The sequence below is a fragment of the Chelonia mydas genome, chromosome 2 (genome assembly GCF_015237465.2).
Source record: "Chelonia mydas isolate rCheMyd1 chromosome 2, rCheMyd1.pri.v2, whole genome shotgun sequence".
In the NCBI taxonomy this organism is placed as follows: domain Eukaryota; kingdom Metazoa; phylum Chordata; order Testudines; family Cheloniidae; genus Chelonia; species Chelonia mydas.
The window spans coordinates 216,530,804-216,552,039 of record NC_057850.1 but is presented as its reverse complement, the minus strand read 5'-3'; the positions used below and the strand labels follow the sequence as shown (position 1 = coordinate 216,552,039).

Here is a 21,236-nt window from a genome sequence, read left to right as displayed (position 1 = left end):
CAGACTTTATTTGCATTATTGTTAAAACTTGTGACTTGATTTTTTCAGAGATGCTAAGTACCTGCAACTTCCCTAGAAATCATAGTGATCGTGGATGCTCAGCACCTCTGAAAATAAAGTTGTTGGTCTTTCCTGTGTTGCTAGTGTAAAACTTTGAAAAATGTCTCTTCTTCCAACAAAACCATTCTATTAATCTCTTCAGGTGAGGGACTTTCTAAATGACTTGTTATGGTTATGTTTTAAAGTCAGTGATACTTACAAAATAGCTTCTTAAATAGATTGCTGTAATCCTTTCCTACCAAAGATTGTGTATGAGGTTTTATTGAGGCTGTCAGATAAATGAGGAACAAGTTAAAATCTGAATTTATTATAAGATTCTCTTGAGCAGCTATGCTATATCTGGCACAATTCCTAGGTGTGGGCTCTAAGCAGTCTCATGTAGCAGCTTTATGGGTTCACATTTTTGTTTTTAAGGAAAAGTTTTATAATTGTCATAGCAGAAAGATATAGAACCCCACCCCCAGACTAGATGAAACATAGGGTTAACATTCCTGCTTTTCTGGAAGCGTAGATTCTGGTTTCCTGTTTGGCAAAGAGTCAAGGCCAAAGCAATTACAATGTGAATGACAGTAATGGAGAGCAATTTTCAGTAAAAGTAAGAGAGTTCAGTTGGTCAAAGTTTTGGATCCCCCCCCCCCTCGGAGTTCCTGTCTGATTGGCTATCCTGTACCTCTTGGCATAAGCGTGTGTTTGGGACTGATAGTGCATTTGTTGCCATGGCAGCACACTGATGTCACAAAAAGGATTATGATAAAATTGTAGGATCAAGCAGCTGGGCTGGAAATAAACTAAATCCTCTTAACATTTATTATTTTATAAAGATATACAAAATTGTACACAAACATGCACTCTTTTTACCAGAAGATAAAGAAAAAATCAGAAAACATAAACTTTAATTTCTTAAAACAGTAGGAAAAATCCCAATGGGGAACTTGCAAAGCTTATTACTTCCTGCTCATGCTCTAATAAAATGTACTTGCCCTAAACCTAGATATCTGGAATAACAAAATGTCCCAACCAAATACAACACATGTATGGTATTGCTCTTATTATATGAGAATACTTCTGTATTCAGGGTGGCACTTCTAAATTGTGCTAAAACAAATATTGGTACTGGCTCCTATTTCAAAAACTGTATTAATGACATTGGAAGATGCCCAAACTGGAAGAACATGAAGCCTTCATGAATCGCAGGAAGGAACATATGCTGTTAATAGATAATCCTAGGGTGTATTGTTTTAAATCAGTGATTTAAATCACTAAGCAGGTAACCTTGATTTTAAACTATCATTTTTAATTATGTTGGAAAAGATCATATTGGAAAAAATAACCCCAACTATACATACAATATGATGGGGGCTAATTTAACTACAACTAATCAGGAAAGAGATCTTGGAGTCATTGTGGATAGTTCTCTGAAGACGTCCATGCAGTGTGCAGCGGCGGTCAAAAAAGCGAACAGGATGTTAGGAATCATTAAAAAAGGGATAGAGAATAAGATGGAGAATATCTTATTGCCCTTATATAAATCCATGGTACGGCCACATCTTGAATACTGCGTACAGATGCGGACTCCTCATCTCAAAAAAGATATACTAGCATTAGAAAAGGTTCAGAGAAGGGCAACTAAAATGATTAGGGGTTTGGAACGGGTCCTATCTGAGGAGAGATTAAAGAGGCTAGGACTTTTCAGTTTGGAAAAGAGGAGACTAAGGGGGGATATGATAGTTATATAAAATCATGAGTGGTGTGGGGAAAGCGAATAAGGAAAAGTTATTTATTTGTTCCCATAATATAAGAACTAGAGGCCACCAAATGAAATTAATGGGCAGCAGGTTTAAAACAAATAAAAGGAAGTTCTTCTTCACACAGCGCACAGTCAACCTGTGGAACTCCTTGCCTGAGGAGGTTGTGAAGACTAGGATTATAACAGGGTTTAAAAGAGAACCTCCATGAATTTATCCAGTTAAGTCCATTAATGGCTGTAAGCCAGGATGGGTAAGGAATGGTGTCCCTAGCCTCTGTTCGTCAGAGGGTGGAGATGGATGGCATGAGAGAGATCACTTGATCATTACCAGTTAGGTTCACTCCCTCTGGGGCACCTGGCATTGGCTACTGTCGGCAGACAGGATCCTGGGCTGGATGGACCTTTGGTCTGACCCAGTATGGCCATTCTTATGTTCTTATGTTTTCCATTTATACTTTTTGGTTATTTTCCTAAAGGAAGGTTGAGTTTCATCATTGGTAACTATTAAAACATGTTGGTTTGCAACTCTATATATCCTTTACATTAAATTTGATTCCTTTTGCTAACCTGGGGTCTACATCATATTTAGTCATATTTATTTAAGCAGTTATACTGATTAACTTACATATATGCAGAATCTTAATTTTTTTACATTTTTATTATGTTAGAAAATGATTCATTATGCATTTCTTATTTACTAGATGGTTAATTTATTTGTGATTGGTGTTCAGCTCTATTTGGATGGAAATTCAGATTCAATTAAAATGCACAAAAAAGCATGTTTTTTGTTTTTTTGGTTTTTTTTTTTGTTAAAGAAAACTTCCTTAAATGTGCTGGAAACATAAGAAAAAAAGTTTTGAAACATGTTTTTCATTAAAAGCTCATTTTATTAAACAAAGGAAACGTTATCTATAGGTAGTAAATTAAACTTTCTGATCACCACATCCTTCAAGATTTTAGCACTAGTAGATCTACTTTTTATTCATAGATGAGAAGGGAAAACAAGCTTTCCTGCTTTTTCAGCTGCCAATTGGTTTCTTAACTTTGAATGACCGAGTCATTGAACTAACTTATTTGAATAAACTGAAATGAAGCAGGTATTTGCTCTGCATCTGCAGAAGAGGCTACTTCTCTGAAAAGACAGTTTAGCTTTTTCAACAAGCTTTGGTTCCAGGTGCTCAGCCATGACTTCCATCAGTTAAGTTGTTTGGCTTTTTCTGTAAAACTTGGCAGCAAATATATACTAAATATTTTGTGTATTTAATTTAAATTATTTTAATAGATTTATAATAAGTTTAGCCCTTAACATGGGTTATCAGTTTCAAATTTAATTTTAAATAGGTTTATTTAAAAATAAACCTGTCTTTAAATTAAATAAATCAGATTTTAATTTTAAAAAGATTGTCATTAACAAAAATTGATAGGCTCATACGGGGGGATGATAAACTCCTGTGTTAAAACACATTTCTGAAGTGTGGCAAACAACTTGAAAGCTCAGACAGAGGATGTAGAGAACATGAAGGGGAGGAATATGTTGAAGTTAGATTGTGTCCGTGCTGATACAAAGGACAGAAAAGTTCTTTGGTCTTGGTTTTCAGAAACTGTTGGTCTGCAGACTGCTTTGGTTTCCTGTTAAGATTACTTAAATAACTCCTCCCATGCCAATCCTTGTTTTAAAAACAAAACCAAGAAAATGTTCTGTTAAGGGTATCTTATGGAACACACGCAACCATTATATTTCAGTCAGCATTATTTTATATTAATCAATTGAACTAACAGACTCTGCAACTCAGACAGAAAATTTCCATACATTTCCAGCATACAAAGACACACAATACACATTCTAACCTCTAACTCATGCTGTAATGCTGAACTTTAATGCTATCTTCAGTCAAATATAGAGACATGGACACTGGTTAGGTACGTGGTGTGGTACATAAGAACGGCCGTACTGGGTCAGACCAAAGGTTCATCTAGCGCAGTATCTTGTCTTCCGACAGTGCCCAATGCCAGGTGCCCCAGAGGAAATGAACAGAACAGCAACCATCAAGCAATCCATCCCCTGTGGCTTCTGGGAAACAGAGGCTAGGGACACCATTCCTTCTCATCCTGGCTAATCGCCATTGATGGAGCTATCCTTCATAAATTTATCTAGTTCTTTTTTGAATCCTGTCATAGTCTTGGATGTTGTGATGGCCTCTGTCAAAGAGGTCCACAGGTGACTGTGTGTTGTGTGAAGAAATACTTCCTTTTATTAGTTTAAACCTGCTGCCTATTAATTTAATTTGGTGACCCCTAGTTCTTGTGTTATGAGAGGGAGTAAATAACACTTATTTACTTTCTCCACATCAGTCATGATTTTATAGACCTCCATCATATTCCCCCTTAGTTGTTTCTTTTCCAAGCTGAAGAGTCATGTATGAGGAGAGATTGGAAGCTGCTCCATGCCCCTAATCATTTTTGTTGTCCTTTTCTGAACCTCTTCCAATATATCTCCTTTGAGCTGGGGGGGACCACATCTGCACGCAGTATTCAAGATGTGGGTGTACCATGGATTTATATAGGTGCAATATATTTTCTGTCTTATTATCTCTCCTTTTCTTAATGATTCCCAACATCCTGTTAGCTTTTTTGACTGCTGCTGCACATTGAGTGGATGTTTTCAGAGAACTGTGCAAAATGACTCCAAGATCTTCCTTGAGTGGTAACAGCTAATTTAAACCCCATCATTTTATATGTATATTTGGGATTATGTTTTCCAATGTGCATTACTTTGCATTTAACTGCATTGAACTTCATCTACCATTTTGTTGCCCAGTCATCCAGTTTTGTGAGATCCCTTTGCAGCTCTTAGTTAAGTCCCAAGCAGACTGCTATCTTGAATACTGTTGTATTATCTGCAGATTTTGCCACCTTACTGTTAACCCCTTTTTCCAGATCATTTATGAATATGTTGAATAGGACTGGTCCCAGTACAGACCCTTGGGGAACACCACTATTTACCTCTCTCCAATCTGAAAACTGATCATTTATTCCTACTCTTTGTTTCCTATCTTTTAATCAGTTACTGATCACTGAGAGGACCTTCCCTTCTATCCCATGACACCTTACTTTGCTTAAGAACCTTTGGTGAGGGACCTTGTCAAAGGGTTTCTGAAAATCTAAGTACACTACATGCACTGGATTCTCCCTTGTCTACATTCTTGTTGACCCCCCTGAAAGAATTCTAGTAGATTGGTGAGGCATGATTTCCCTTTACAAAAATCATGTTGACTCTTCCCCAACAAATTATGTTCATCTATATGTCTTACAATTCTGTTCTTTACTACAGTTTCAACTAATTTGCCCAGTACTGAACTCAGGCTTACTGGCCTGTAATTGCCAGGATCACCTCTGGAGCCCTTTTTAAAAATTGGTGTCGCATTAGCTATCCTCCAGTCATTTGGTACAGAAGCCGATTTAAATGATACGTTACAAACCACAGTTAGTAGTTCTGCAATTTCACATTTGATTTCCTTCAGAACTCTTACGTGAATACCATCTGGTCCTGGTGACTTATTACTGTTTTTAATTTATCAATTTGTTCCAAAACTTCCTCTAATGACATCTCAATCTGGGACAGTTCCTCAGATTTGTCACCTAAAAAGAATGGCTCAGGTTTGGGAATCTCCTTCACGTCCTCAGCCGTGAAGACTAATGCAAAGAATTCATTTAGTTTCTCCGCAATGGTCTTATCATCCTTGAGTGCTCCTTTAGCATATCGATTATCCAGTGGCCCCACTGGTTGTTTGGCAGGCTTCCTGCTTCTGATGTACTTAAAAACATTTTTGCTATTACTTTTTGAGTCTTTGGCTAGCTGTTCTTCAAATTCTTTTTTTTTTGCCTTCCTAATGGTCTCCATCACAGCCAGATCGGCTACATCATGGTGCAAAACTGATTTTGTTCTGGGATTAACAGAGATAAACCAAGGATCTTCCCCGGTGCTGATATTGGAAGTGATCGCGACCTTGTGATGCTAAGTCTAAAGAAAATCCTCAGGCCAAAGCTCACCTGAATCAAGTTTGACTTAGAAAGACTCAGAGACCGAAACATTGCAGAGTCATTCCAAGCAATGATCAGTGGAAAATTTGCCCCGCTGCTTGCTCTAGAGGAAGAAGCAATGACCAACAATTTCAATGCTGTAATGAATGAGGCAGCAATGGACATCCTTGGAGACGACATAAGAATGCAAAACCATGGGTCACAAGTGAAATACTACAAATGTGTGACATTAGAAGAGAACTTGAGAGACAAGAACAGCACTGAGGGAGCTGATAAATACAGCGTAATTGGCAGAAAGATCAAGAAAGAAATGAAGGTGGCTAAGGAGATATGGATTGAAAAACAGTGCTCTAAAATCGAAGAGCGTATCAATAATAAAAATAGAAAACGAGCCGTCCAGGTTGCATAAGATCTGACGAAGGAAAGATGGACCAAAGCTAACACAATTCAAGACAAAGAAGGGAATAGTCTTACCGAAGAAAGGGACATCATCAATAGGTAGACAAACTACTGCTCTAATATATACAACCACCAGACAAATGGAGATTCTAGTGTCTTAGACAGCCCAGATTCAACAGAGGAGGATGACTTTCCAAAACTATGTGAAGAAGTGGGGACAGCTGTGAAATCACTCAAGAACAGAAAGGCTACAGGTATTGACAACATCCCAGCCAAATTGATGAAATTCAGAGGAGAAATAGTAATAGATATGCAACAAGATCTGGCAGAGTAGTGAGTGGTCCGCCAGGTGGATCCAGTCACTAATTGTCATTCTGCCAAAGGCAACCTGCAATTGTGTCAAAATTACCGGACCATATGCTTAATTAGCTGTCCCAGCAAAATGATGTTGAAAGTCATATTGAACAGATTGAAGTCACAAGCAGACAACATCATCGCTGAAGAATAGGCTGGCTTTCGTGCTGGAAGAAGTACCACAGAACAGATTTTCATCCTTTGTGTTCTATGTGAGAAGTACTTAAAACACCAGGAGGACATCTACCATGTCTTTGTTGACTTCAAGAAGGCGTTTGACAGAGTATGGCACGAAGCTCCCTGGGCAACCATGAAGAAGTACAATATTGGTCGTAAGCTTATTCTTACTATTAAACAACCGTATGCCAAGGCCAGCAATGCTGTTCTCATCAGTGGCACAATAGGAAAGTGGTTTTGCACCACTGCTGGAGTCCAGCAAGGCTGGCTTCTTTTTCCCATACTGTTCAACATATACTTGGAGCGCATGATAACTGATGCCCTGGAAGATTACACATGCATAGTCAGCATTGGGGGGTGAACAATCTCAAATCTTTGGTTCGCTGATTACATTGATGGCCTGGCAGGCAGCGAAGATGAACTTGCCAACCTTGTGAAATGATTGGATGAAACCCTCCGCAAAATACGGCATGGAAATTAGTGCAGAGAAAACCAAGCTGATGACAAACAGATGTGATGGGATCAGCTCACATATCACTGTCAGTGGACAAGAGCTGGAGGCAGTGAAACAGTTCCAATATTTGGGGGAAGTCATCACTAATGAAGGATCCAAGGCAGAAATTCGTGCAAGAACCGCGCAAACAACATCAGAAGTGTCAAAGCTTAAAGCCACTTTGGAGGAATAAGAACATCTCCCTGGAATCCAAACTGAAACTGCTGCATGCATTGGTCATCTCCATTTTTCTGTATGCATGCGAGACGTGGACCCTTACGGCAGAACATGAATGGAAAATACAGGTGGTAGAGATGAGGTGCTTCCGTAAAATACTGGGTATCTCCTACTTCGACCACGTCACTAATGAAAAGGTCTGCAACATCATCACCCAATGTGCTGGGTCATATGAAGACCTCCTGATGACCGTGAAGAAGCGCAAGCTGAAGTGGTACAGCCATGTAACAAGATCATCTGGCCTATGCAAGATCATCCTCCAAGGGACAGTACAGGGGAAGAGAAGAAGAGGTAGACAGCAGAAGTTATGGATTGACAACGTAAAAGAGTGAACAGGAATGGACTTCGCGGAGACTCAAGCACTGACACACAATCGTTAGGGGTGGAGACGGTTGATTGCTCATCAATGATGGTGCCCCAACGACCAATGCGGTTATGGGATTGATGATGATGAATTATATTTTTACACTTCTGTTGCCAGAGTTTATTCTCCTTTCTATTTTCCTCATTAGGATTTAACTTCCACTTTTTTAAAGGATGCCTTTTTGCCTCCCACTGCTTCTTTTACTTTGTTGTTTAGTCACGGTGGCACTTTTTTGGTTCTCTTGCTATATTTTTTAATTTGAGGGAATACTTTTAAATTGGGCCTCTATTATGGTGTCTTTAAAAAGTTTCCATGCAGTTTGCAGAAAATAGGAATTTACATTGCATGTAAACAGGAAAAGTCTGAGATCACTGCTAATGTGGATTGCTGGAAGAGGCAGTCATCCTGAGGATGCTGCCATGTCTTGCTAATGGAAATACATAGCCTCATACTTTCTAATCAACTCCTAGGGCCCTAATTTTTAACACATCGATTGTCAAGAACTGTAGGTATTAAGAATACGCAGAGCTTTAGTAAATGTTGACTTTTTAAAGAACACCTCGGCTTTCCATAGCGTTTTTCCTAAGCCAATATTGCTACCGTAAAATTTAAAACTCCCCTGCTTAGGAATATGACTCTGGCATGTCCTATTCAAATGCCAAGACATTTGTATGTGTATGGCTAATAATAATAAGATGTTTTGGATTAGATTGGATCTGTGTGGAATAAAACTAGCTTCTGCACTAATGTATTACTGGATATACATATTGTGGATACTTCTCAAATTTGTTAAAAATAATTGAATAATTTATGCTATGGTATTTCTCTTAAAATCATTCTCGCTAAATCTCTTACTTTCTTCATAGCCTCTCCTATAGATGTTAACAGTAAAATTCCTATTGAGATGTATCTGAAAAATGGATCTGAATTGCTTTGAAAGTTAAACCCAATATCAGAAGCTAATTTTCTAAGCCCAGAAAATAAAACCAAAACCAATCTAAAAGTAGACCACTCTTGTGGACAGGGACATTTACATTTATTTAAGATTTTTAATATCAGAGGTTCTGTGTAATGCAGACATTGTCTTTTATGTCTACCACAGTTGTCCCCTTCCTCCTCCCTGGAGGCTGGGAGTGGGGCCGCGGTTCTGGGAGCGGGGGATGCGGACAGGAGTAAGGGGGCTGAGACTGGGGCCATGGCTGGAGCAGGGTGGCGCTCCTTCCCGATCCCCTGTGGGGGCTGGCCCGGGCTGCAGTCGCAGCCCCGCTCCCGAACGCTCCTCCGTGCCTGTCTAGGGCGGCATGCCCCACAGTTTAGGGACGTCTGGTCTACCATGACTGAAACAGAAAGGATAAGTAACACCATTATACCTTCCTTTTCTGGGGGTGGGGGGTGGGAGGAAGAGCTCAATTAAAATCCAACATTTATATCCACAGTATATTACAGGGGCTGAATAGACTTAAAATTACAAGTCTACAGTTTAAGATGTCTGGTATTGTGCGACGGTTTTTAACTGTTGAATTCTCTTGGCTTGTGATGGAAAGTGAGGCTGACCGCTTGGCCTTTCTAGTATTTCTCCTGATTATTCATTATTAGAACATCATAGTTTGGGACACTTCTGTATCAAACATGATGTTAAACTGCTCTGTTCTGTACTATTCCAAAAAGGTGCTTATACTGTCTTCATCACTATTAGTATCTGAGCATCTTCCAGTGGAGCACTAAGTGATACAAGATACACAAAATGTTATACTTATAAGAAGCACACAGGATTTTTATAGGGGAGAAGGCAGCACGCCGCATTTATTGAGAATACAACAGTTAGCATATGGTTTTCGATCACACCCTCCCCGCGCCCATGCACACAAGTCCTGCCAGTTGATGTTTATAGTTACCAGTCCAGAGTCTGGATCAATTTAGTGGCCAGCCAGATTGGTTGCAGAGGGGAGCAGGGCTCTGTCGGTCGTGATCCGATGCTCCTGGAGTGTGGCAAGATGAACCCAAAGTCCCATGGCCAAGCACTCTGTTCTTATAGTCTTTTTTTCTCTGTTGAAGTCTATGGATTTTGCTGTGTGAAGTTTGTGACCGGTTACTCTGAGTGGGTCGTCCTGTCCTGGTTTCGATTTAATCAATTGTCTTGTCTTTAGGGGTGCCAGCCTCCACCTCAGGGTCGTCAATCTGCCCTTCCTTCATTATGCATGCGCACTGATGGTTCTCTGATGTCGTTAAGTCTCTTCACTCCTCCTTCCTTGACCATCTGTCTATAACAGTGGCCTTCACACCTTATCTTTTCCTGATACATACATTCCTCATTCACACAGTCTTTCACGGAGACCTTTAAGAATACAAACAGCAGTACTTTATATCAAGGAAAAGACATTGTAAATTAAAGCTTACTACATCTTATAACCAAAACAATTCACACTGGGGCCCCAGCCCTCAACGTTCCTCTAATCTATTTAACATAGCCACAATACAGGATCCTGTCTCTTACTAGCTAAACCTTAAAACAAAGATCTAAAAGGGCCTACTTTGTAATCCATGGGAAACAGAATCTCTCCTAGCCCTAAAGGGTCATTTCCTTCTGCTATTCAAATGGGGTGGCTGGTAAAATGAAATCAAGACATACATTAGTACCTCTGTTCTTATAGTACAATTATACAATCCTGCTCCTGCAATATCACATGTAGTTCATTCTTTGCCATACTCTTCCCATGGGGAGAATTACATTTGTGGTGCAGTGTATTATTTTGGTAGGTTTTGTAGTTGGTGTTGTGTTTTGTATGTACACTCCTATGTGTTGGTATTGGAGAAGGCAAGGTCGAAGAAGTGCTCCTTGCACTTGGAGCAGAAGGTGGTAAAGTTCATGATGGCCTGTAAGTCCTGTGGGAGTTCACTCCATAGTCTCAGACCAGCCCTGGGAAAGCTGCTACTCTAAGCATAAATGAGCTTAGAGCCTTGTAATAGAAAGTTCCATTGCACCTGAAGAGTGGAGCTGTCAACCACGGTTCTCAACCTGGAGCTTTAGGTGATTTTTTGGTAACCTCCATCTTTGATAAAATTAGTCTAGGCTGGAAGATTATACATGGATTCCTTCTGTCAGTATTGCTGTTACATACAGTGTTCTCAGGATTCAGCCCTCACATCTTTGTTGTCAGCAGAGAGAAATGTCAAGTGCTTGCAACTCCCCCAGTATTCTGAATTTGGCTACTCTTACAATGGAAGACAAATGGGCTGTTTCTGATTTTGGACCAAACTTAACTGGGAACTCTTTTTGCCTTCCTGAAATTAAAAAAAACAAACAAAACAAAAACCAAAACCTACTATCCTGGTCAGTGACTTGTACAAATGTCTTCAGGTTGGAAGCTTTCTGCTGGCCCAGATAGATGTGCAGGAGGAACCACCTGTTTCAATCTCTCTATATAGGCACTCCTCAAATACATCTTCATCACTTCTATTCTCGGGAATTATGCATGCTCCAGGCAGAGCAGGATGAAAAAGATGGTGGGAGTGAGAGCGGCAGCAGATCCATATGGCTGTGATGTAACTGTAGTGGCACATAGAATGGACTTCCATCTTGAATGGTACCTTGCAAGTCTTTGTCTTTTGGCAAGAGTCAATATGGGAGGGTTTAGGTTTCTGAAATCCCTCCAAAATTATTTCTTCTATCCTTATATGTGGTCAGCCTTGTGCTCTGCTTTCTTCGATCTCAGCTCTATAAACCTTCTGTAAAAGTGTACCATCTCCTACAGGTTGGACATGACCTCACTGTTGCAGTCATCTTGTTTTCAACTGGTGCAAGACTGCAACTTGTCAGGGTAGTCTAAGTATCTCCTCATTTGTGACAAAGTCAAACCAATGGATATTAAGGAAGTGCTGTAACTTTTGACACTGAAACTGTTCGTTTCTTCTCCTGACCTGTTAGCAGCCATGTTTTTGCTCCATGTAATGGAGCTGTCATCACTACTATGATCACTGTGTCACTCGTATCTTAGGGAATGTCTTCACTACCGGGGTAAGTCGACCTAAGTTATGCTACTCAAGCTACGTGAATAACATAGCTGGAGTCGATGTAACTTAGGTCGACTTACCCTGGTGTCTTCACTATACTGTGTCGATGGGAGATGCTCTCTGGTCGACTTAACTTGCTCTTCTTGGGGAGCTGGAGTACCGGTATCAACCGGAGAGTGCTCTGCCATCAATTTAGTGGGTCTTCACTATACCTGTTGCATCGATTGCAGCAGCATCAATCTCCCTGGTAGTGAAGACAAGCCCATCTTGCTGCCCAAACAGAGGTCTTTGACGATGCTGAAATGCCACTGATGCAAGGCAGATGTGATTTCTTCATATATAGAACCTTCTGCTGTCAACTGACTACCCAGATAGATAAAGCTGGTCATCCCTTCACTATACTTGCCATCTACATGCAGTATCTACTGGTCGTTCATTTCCGCTTTATAGGAGGCATGCTTAAATTTGGTTTTATCACCATTGATCTTAAGTCCCATAGGTTCTGCACGTCTTCATATCTCTTCTAGAATTAGCTATAGTTGGCCAATAGTCTCTCCGAGTAAGACAAAACTATGTGATTACTTGAGATCCTCTAAAGATGACTCTTTAAATTGCACATCTACTTTGGCCTTAGTCAGCTCTGTTGTCAGGTAATCTATTAGAATATTAAATAACATTAGTAAGAGAAAACATTCTTGGGGAACTCCTGATTGTACAAAAAACCAGTCTGTAATATAACTATTTACTTTCACACTGCTAATTGTATCATGATACAATTTCTCCACGAGGCACACTAACTGCTCAGGCAGCCCATACTGGCATAGCAATATCCACTGTGCTGATTGCAGCCGCTTTTGCCAGTGTTCATTTTTTGGATTAAGTTGTAGTCTGCGTTTTGGTGGGATCTGCTCATTTAATTCACAAAAATGCTCATTCTAGTGCTTAAGGTAATATCCTGGCAGTATTCTCCATTTCTGTTCTTAAACTGGTGAAAACACCAATAATGGATGTACAGTTAGGAGCTTCAGCTTCTCAAATACACATGTATGGTCATGTCTTTCAGAGCCTTCCTCAATACACTGCTTCATATCATTCCACCATTGATTATGATAATTCTGACAGGCTCTCTTAACTGCTTGTTCATGACATTTCTTTTCCTTGTCTATTTCCTCCTTTCTTCACTGACTTGATCTGACCTTCCAGTGCATCCATTCTGCACTGCACATCTTTCTTTCTTTTTTTTTTCCTCTCCCATAATTTGATACTATGATCTTTGTTGCTTTTTTCATTCTCCTTATTCCTAGTTGTGTTCCCACAGTCTCTTATAGAATCCCAAAATACAGTCCACTCTTCCTCGTGGTAGACAGGTGGTCATCCAATATAAAATAATTATTGGAAATCACATATCTGTTAGTGATCACTTCATCATGCATCTTATCAAAATTGAAGTGTTTCAGTGCAATAGATATCCTTCTCTGGAACTTTGTTAAACAGAATATCATTGTTAGGATTCAATGCTAATCTTGCTCCAGAATACATTCTTAAATACACATACATTCTATATGGATTGGATATTGAGATTTATACTTCTGGCAATTTGTGTGCGGAAACCAGATAGCCATTAAAAATAGTCCATTTGTGGAAGCATATTTTAGTAGATGTGAATCATTATCTGAACTCTCTTTCTGTAAGCTGTGTGATTCCAGTACCAGTTCAAATCCACCTCTTTCCTGGCCAATTTAAGAACATAAGAATGGTCATAATGGGTCAGACTGATGACCCATCTAACCTAGTATGCTGTCTTCTGGCAGTGGCCAGTGCCAGTTGCTGTAGAGGGAATGAGCAGAGCAGGGCAATTATCAAGTGATCCATGCCCTGTCATCCAGCCCCAGCTTCTGGTAGTCAGAGTTTTAGGGACACCTAGAGCATGGTATTGCAATCATGACAATCTTGGTTAATAGCCATTGATGGACCTATCCTCTGTCAACTTATCTGTTGTTTTTTTTTGTATCCAGTTATAGTTTTTGGCCTTCACAATATCCCTTGGCATTGAGTTCCACAGGTTAACTGTTGTGTGAAGAAGTACCTCTTCTTTCTTGTTTTAAACCTGCTGCCTATTAATTTCACTGGGTGACCCTTGTTTTTTGTGTTCTGTTAAGGAGTAAATACCACTTCTCTCTTCACTTTCTCCACACCATTTATGTGTGGTGTTATGATATTTTCTGTCTGATCTATCCCTTTCCTAATGGTTCCTAACATTGTTAGCTTCCTTTGACTGCAGCTGCACATTTCAGCAGATGTTTTCAGAGAACTACCCGTGATGATGCCAAGATCTTTGAGTAATAACACCTAATTTAGAGCCCATCATTTTGTATGTATAGTTGGGATTATATTTTCCAGTGTGCTTTACACATATCAGCATTACTTTGCACTTATCAACTTAGATTGTCATTGTGTTGCTCAATAATCCAGTTTTGTGAGACCCCTTTGTATCTCTTCGCAGTCAGTTTTGGACTTAACTATCTTGAGTAATTTAGTATTGCCTGCAAACTTTGCCACTTCACTGTTTATCTCCTTTTTCCATTTATGAATAAGTTGAACAGCACAGGTCCCAGTAGAGATCCTGGGGGGATATAGCCTCATATTTATATCTCCTAAGATGACAATATGGAGTTGGCGTGTTGACCTAGATACAATATCTTCTAGCATGGCATAACAAGCATCTTTGTCAGCATCAGGTCTTGCATTGTGTGGTGTATATGCACTAACTACTGCACGTCTTACCTTCAAATTGAAAATGGCCGAATTGGGCATATAGAATAAGCCTGCCCAGTCCAGTAGTGCAGATTGCACCTTCAGGGACAATACCAGAGCAACACCAGTGTGCTCGTTAGGTATAACACGCAGGCAACCATCGGAAGGTCTTGGTTTTGCATCCCTGTCCATCCCGACTAATAGCTTTTGATGGACCTGTCTTCCATGAACTTATCTAGTTCTTTTTTGAATAGTCTGGCCTTCACAACATCCTCTGGCAAGGAGTTACACAAGCTGATCTATGTATTGTATGAAGAAGTACTTCCTTTTGTTTGTTTTAAACCTGCTGCATATTAATTTCATTTGGTGACCCCTAGTTTTTGTGTTATGAGAAGGAGTAAATAACACTTCCTTATTTACTTTCTCCACACTAGTCATGATTTTATAGACCTCCATTATATCGCTCCTTAGTCGTCTCTTTTCCAAGCTGAAAAGTCCCAGTCTTATTAATTTCTCCTCATATGGAAGCTTTTCCATACTCCTAATCATTTTTGTTGCCCTTTTCTACAATAAGGTCCAACCACTTTTGAGTGAGACACTCTAGTAAATAGCTGGTTGACCCACCTGAAACCACCCCTTATTTTTTTTTATCATAGATACTAAGGTCAGAAGGGACCACTATGATCATCTAGTCTGACCTCCTACACAACACAGGCCACAGAATTTTACCGACCTGCTCCTGCAAAAAACCTCTCACCAATGTCTGAGCTATTTAAGTCATCAAATCGTGGTTTAAAGACTTCAAGGAGCAGAGAATCCTCCAGCAAGTGACCCATGCCCCATGCTACAGAGGAAGGCGAAAAATCTCCAGGGCCTCTTCCAATCTGCCCTGGAGGGAAATTCCTTCCCGACCCCAAATATGGCGATCCGCTGTACCCTGTGCATGTGGGCAAGATTCACCAGCCAGATACTACAGAAAATTCTTTCCTGGGTAACTCAGATCCCACCCCATCTAACACCCCATCACAGGCCATTAGGCCTATTTACCATGAATATTTAATTACCAAAACCATGTTATCCCATCATACCATCTCTTCCATAAACTTATCGAGTTTAATCTTAAAGCCAGATAGATCTTTTGCCCCCACTGCTTCCCTTGGAAGACTATTCCAAAACTTCACTCCTCTGATGGTTAGAAACCTTCGTCTAATTTCAAGTCTAAACTTCCTGGTGACCAGTTTATATCCATTTGTTCTTGTGTCTACATTGGTACTGAGCTTAAATAATTCCTCTCCCTCTCCAGTATTTATCCCTCTGATATATTTATAGAGAGCAATCATATCTCCCCTCAACCTTCTTTTAGTTAGGCTAAACAAGCCAAGCTCCTTGAGTCTCCTTTCATAAGACAAGTTTTCCATTCCTCTGATCATCCTAGTAGCCCTTCTCTGTACCTGTTCCAGTTTGAATTCATCCTTCTTAAACATGGGAGACCAGAACTGCACACAGTATTCCAGGTGAGGAAATGCAGTTGAAGTGGTGATTCCATATCTATAGCCCATCATTTGCATTAGTCAAAACAAAACACATGACTCAGAAGGGTAAGGGATACAGGAAATGTGTGGAGACAAATCCAGTATTTGACCATGTAATGGTCTATTTAAAAATACACAACTTCAGGACCAGTAATAGTTCAACAAAGTATTCTCCACTGGCCTATCTCTCTCCGTTGCTGGGTGTGTTTTGGTGACCTTATACAGTAAAGGGACCCCTCTGATCAGGTGACAGCAGTGTTATCCTGCAAGGATGCATGCAGTATTAAAACTGGCAGGGTAAAGTGTCCCTATCATGAACATGTGACAGTGTGGTAAGAGAAATGGTATGTTGGCAGTTATGTGAGCCTCTTTGATAGGAGATGGGCTGTCCTGGTGCGAAAACTTCAAAAAATATACCAGTCCATAAACAAAAAGAAAAGGAGTACTTGTGACACCTTAGAGACTAACCAATTTAGTTGCATCCGATGAAGTGAGCTGTAGTTTACGAAAGCTTATGCTCAAATAAATTGGTTAGTCTCTAAGGTGCCACAAGTACTCCTTTTCTTTTTGCGAATACAGGCTAACACGGCTGCTACTCTGAAACCAGTCCATAAACAGACATCTTAACTAATAACATCAGCACACCTCTTGCTGAATTCGTCACTGTAAAGAATGCGTAGGTGAATCACTTCATCTTGGGAGAAATGGATGCATTTGAACACATACACTTTAATAACATGCTAATTATTTTTTCTGTTCCTTGGTGTATCTGTTCTCTGTATGACTCAGTCTGTCCCTAATTTCCTTGTGGCAGTCTGTTCTGAATAAATGTTGGGATTGATGAATGTACATGAGATCTTATATTAAAAGACTTGCATTATTGATTTTTCTTTTAAAAATATCCTGTAAATGGGGCTGGAGGAGGAGAAAGTTTTATGATGTGAAAATGCCTGAATAATAGTCGTCGTCCCCCCCCAAATGTGTGTTAACCATAGAAATATTAGGGGTATTAAGTTGGATGGGGCTGGAACACTAGTTGGATGTCTCAGATACAGACTGAGCTTTTTTCAGATCTTAACTGAAGGGATGGGGGATATTGAATCTTTAAGAAACAAATCTTAAAGATTTGTGCACAGGGTGGATTGGAACATCCTCTCCTCTCAGTGGTGAGGGGTTGGGTTAGCCCTTAGTGGCTTTAGTTACTGAGAACTAGTCCAGTTGAGCATGGGCAGGCTAGGAGCTGTAGTTTATGATGGCGTGTTTGTAGTCCTAGCGTATGGTGAGGTCCATTTGTAGATTAGTGTGTGTATGAACAGCATGTTTGGCACAGACCATGGAAAGAGAACCAAGCCATCTAGCTTGTCTTCAAGAAAAGAATGTGTGGGACAATCCAGGATTTCTTCTGAATGTTTGTCTGAACAACCTCTGAGACTGTAGTCCTTCTGGGGAAGGGTAATATAGAATTGCTTTCCCTTTTCTCAGTCACTTTGTTAGCTGTGTGTCATCACAACTTTACCACTTTTTAGTTTTGTGCAGAATCATCTTCTCCCAGATAGTGCATAACTGCTAATTCTATAAAGAGATCTAGATGTAGGTCTAGATCTAGGATATTAAATATCCATGCTGATTTCCATATAAATGTTCAGAGCGGTCCAGAATTTTAACACTTCTTCCATCTCACAAAGTTTGCTGTGTCAGTAGTTTGGAAACTGTTAGAAATTCAAGTGTTTTAAAATACTTTCCCCGTGTGATTACAAAGGTCAGAAAAAAGAGACACCAACAAAATTTGGAGTCCAACATTCAGATGACAAGTTAGGTGATTTCACTTGCAGTGACCCAGAGGACAAATTAATCTATCCCAGTCCTCTGCCTTTGAATACTTTTTTGTTTGTAAATCAGCCACCAGTTCCTTATGGGTGATATTTTACAGTACATTGAGTTTTAAACTAGCTTGTAACAGGAGTCTCTGTGTACTGACACAAAGCTGTGATTTATCCAGGAGATTGCTAGGAAATGATTTTCTAAAGGACATTAAAGCATCAGGTTAGAGTAGACTCCTTTAAAATAAAATACAGTGTGTTGTGAGGGTAACGAACCATGTGCTTCTAAATGTGTTCTGTTCCTTGCTACAGCTGACTAGGGCATGTGTGTCTTCAGACGACGAAAACCTCCTTGGTGAGCTCAAAAGTTGGGACTGATCAAAGTGGTTTATTTTTAAATAACCTTTTAAATACAGACATCCCCCTCCTCCTTTCTTTGCCTGCATATCGCTTCTATGCACAAATCTCCCATTAACATCCAAATCCATTCCACAACCAGTCAATAAGGTCAATGAAAGCAACCCCAGTACTGCTTGCTTCTCTAGAGGTGGGGAACTTCATGGTTTGTGGGGTTTTTTTGTGTTAATTTAGTGCTGGATTTTCAGTTCTGGCTAAGTGAAATCCTTCAGTTATCCCCAGGACCAGTACTATATAGACAGAATAGGCCCATCCATATCAATGTGCCTTAAACCTGACTTGCAGGGGACCTTCTTCTATGGGTGAGAGGGAAACTAATTGTTGTGCTCATTCAGTTCTTGCCACTTAGCTGAGAGAGCCAACAAGAATGCCAAATTTGGTAGAGGTGTATGATGCTATGAGTACACGTTCATTGGGAATGGGATTGAGACCAAAGTCATTTCATATAAGCCATTAAAAAGCTGTAAGATGATGATTTTTGTACAGCGCTCTTCAGACATAAAATTGATCTTGTTTTTTTTATGGGCTGGATTCAAGCTAATGATCTAGACGTAACAGGCTTGATATCCAATTACCAATCCATTGTACCATCCAGTCCATTGTACCATCCAGTCCATTAAACATCTTTCTTGCTGCTCCACTGCTCAGTGTATGTATATACTTGCATAGTAAGATTACTATCCACTGATGACCATGGCTTATATCAGACCACCAAAATGTTTGTTCTTTAGTCACTGTGATCTTGACTAGATTCCTCAAACTCATCATGCATCCATCAAGCCCACTAGAAATCTGGGTGAAGAGTAGGGCTCTGTGAAAATTGTCCCTGAACTAAGCTTTCTTAGGTAAATGTATATTAAAAGCAAAATTCCCTTTTGAACTACAGTTGCACAGGTTTTCCACCAGATGGCACCTAAACGTCGTCAATCACAACAGCTGGGGTTGAAAGAACATTTTCAAAGAGACTCTCTCTGTTTACTTCTGAAAATAAGATGATGAAAAAATTACTGCATGCAGTGATATAACCTATTTCATGTAATCATGCGTACTTCTATTTTATTACTTTAACTCTTGAGCAGCACGTCTCACCAGAAGTACTATTAAATCTCTTCAACTCAAGAAGCTTGAAATCCCATTTCTTTTCAAAATATCAGAGCAAGCAATTACTGTTGGTTTATTTTTCTTTCATTGTGAAAAATGTTAGTACAGATGGGTCACTGACTTCATGCTGTTATGTTACCTTCTTTGCTCTTCCTACTCTTCCAGAAAAGCAGTTGGCCACTGTTGGAAGACAGGCTACTGGGCTATATGGACCATTGGTCCGACCCAGTATGGCCATTCTTGTGTTCAGTGCGCTGCTTTTTGGGGTCTCTCTTGTTTTGATGTAAAGTATGAATTTACATTATTTTGAATAATGTGGGGAGCTAGGGACTATTTAGTGAGCCTATTAAAACTGATTGTGTATAAAGACACTCTATCTTCCCATGCCCTCTATTATATTTATTTATCATTGGAATTCTCTTTGTAGATGTTTTGTTTGTGTTTTGCAGTGACTTTTAAGGATTTATAGGGATTTAAGTATTTGTAAAACACGGCCACTGGTAAATTAAAAATCCTGGGTCAGATTTACTGCCTAAAATCTGATGTCTCTGCCCAGTGGAACAAAGACTGAGGCCCCCTGCTGGTGGAATTGCGGTCATGCAACCACCCTACTATGTCTGGGGACTTTTGAGCTAATTGTGGTGGATTATAAAGTTGAAACAACAATGCCACCAGACTCCTTGTTGTTTTTGTGAATACAGACTAATAAGGCTACCCCCAATTATAAAGTTGGGCACTTTGGTCTGGGGCATTCAGCAGATCTGCTGCGTTAGTGCATAGCCTGGGACAACTCCACTTGTGAAGTGTTCCTATACTATGGAGCCTTGACCCAGGGTGGTATTTTGGCTTTTTGTGAAAGGCAAGCCTGTTACTCCTCTCTTCTAAGAAATGTTTCTGTCTTTTACCCCTCTAACAGGAACAACCTCTGGGACAGGGTCCCCCATGCTAATTGCGAGTCCCTGACAGTGAACCCAGGGGATGTTTAGGTACATTCTGTGACCTATTGAAGCAGTGGGAGAAACTTTCCATGAGAGATGCTAATATCATGTCCAACCCCCTACTGCTCTGGGGAGTAAAGGATTGAATGACTCTTTGATTTTGATGTCCTAATGCTAGTGTGTGCTACTATTAAACCGCCTGGCTGGCTGTGGACAACTTATTGACTTCAGATTTGTTCTTTTCATAAAAAGAAGTCAGACATAGTTTTTGACCTGGTCTATTTCCTTTATAAAGAGAAGCATTTAAAAGTTGTAGCTGTTATAAATGTGAATTATGAGCCTTGGACTGATCAAATAATACACTAGTGGTTAGACTGTCTAGTCCTAAATTTACAAGCTGGAATGTTGCATGCTGTTGGATGAGTCAAAATGACTCTTTTGTTTTAGAGATTTGTCAGGGGGGTTTGTGTTGTGGAGAGAAAAAACCCTCCAATAAACAACAGCAAAAAAATAATAAAAAAAAGTGTCTCCCTTGCCCCTGGAAAAAACAAAACTACTAAGGGCTTTGGATTAGAGGAGCAAAACTCTCCTGGAATCTTTGATTTGCTGTCTGAGCATAGTTTGAGTGAAACTGCAAGTCAGCTCCAGTCCTCCTGGCTAGTGTTACCGTGCAACATGCCAAAATTAATGAGTGGGAATTAGTTCAGTTTCTCGAAGTTTGAGGCTGAGATCACTCTTTATAACTAAGATGTACTCAGGAGGTCAGATTCATCCTCTGTAACTGCATAGAA

At 39.9% G+C, this 21,236-nt stretch overlaps 1 protein-coding gene across 9 annotated transcripts in view; it reads left to right on the top strand.

Moving 5' to 3' along the window:
• Positions 1–21,236, top strand: part of VPS50 (VPS50 subunit of EARP/GARPII complex) — a 195,510-nt gene that overhangs the window by 9,026 nt on the left and 165,248 nt on the right. The window lies entirely within an intron of this gene.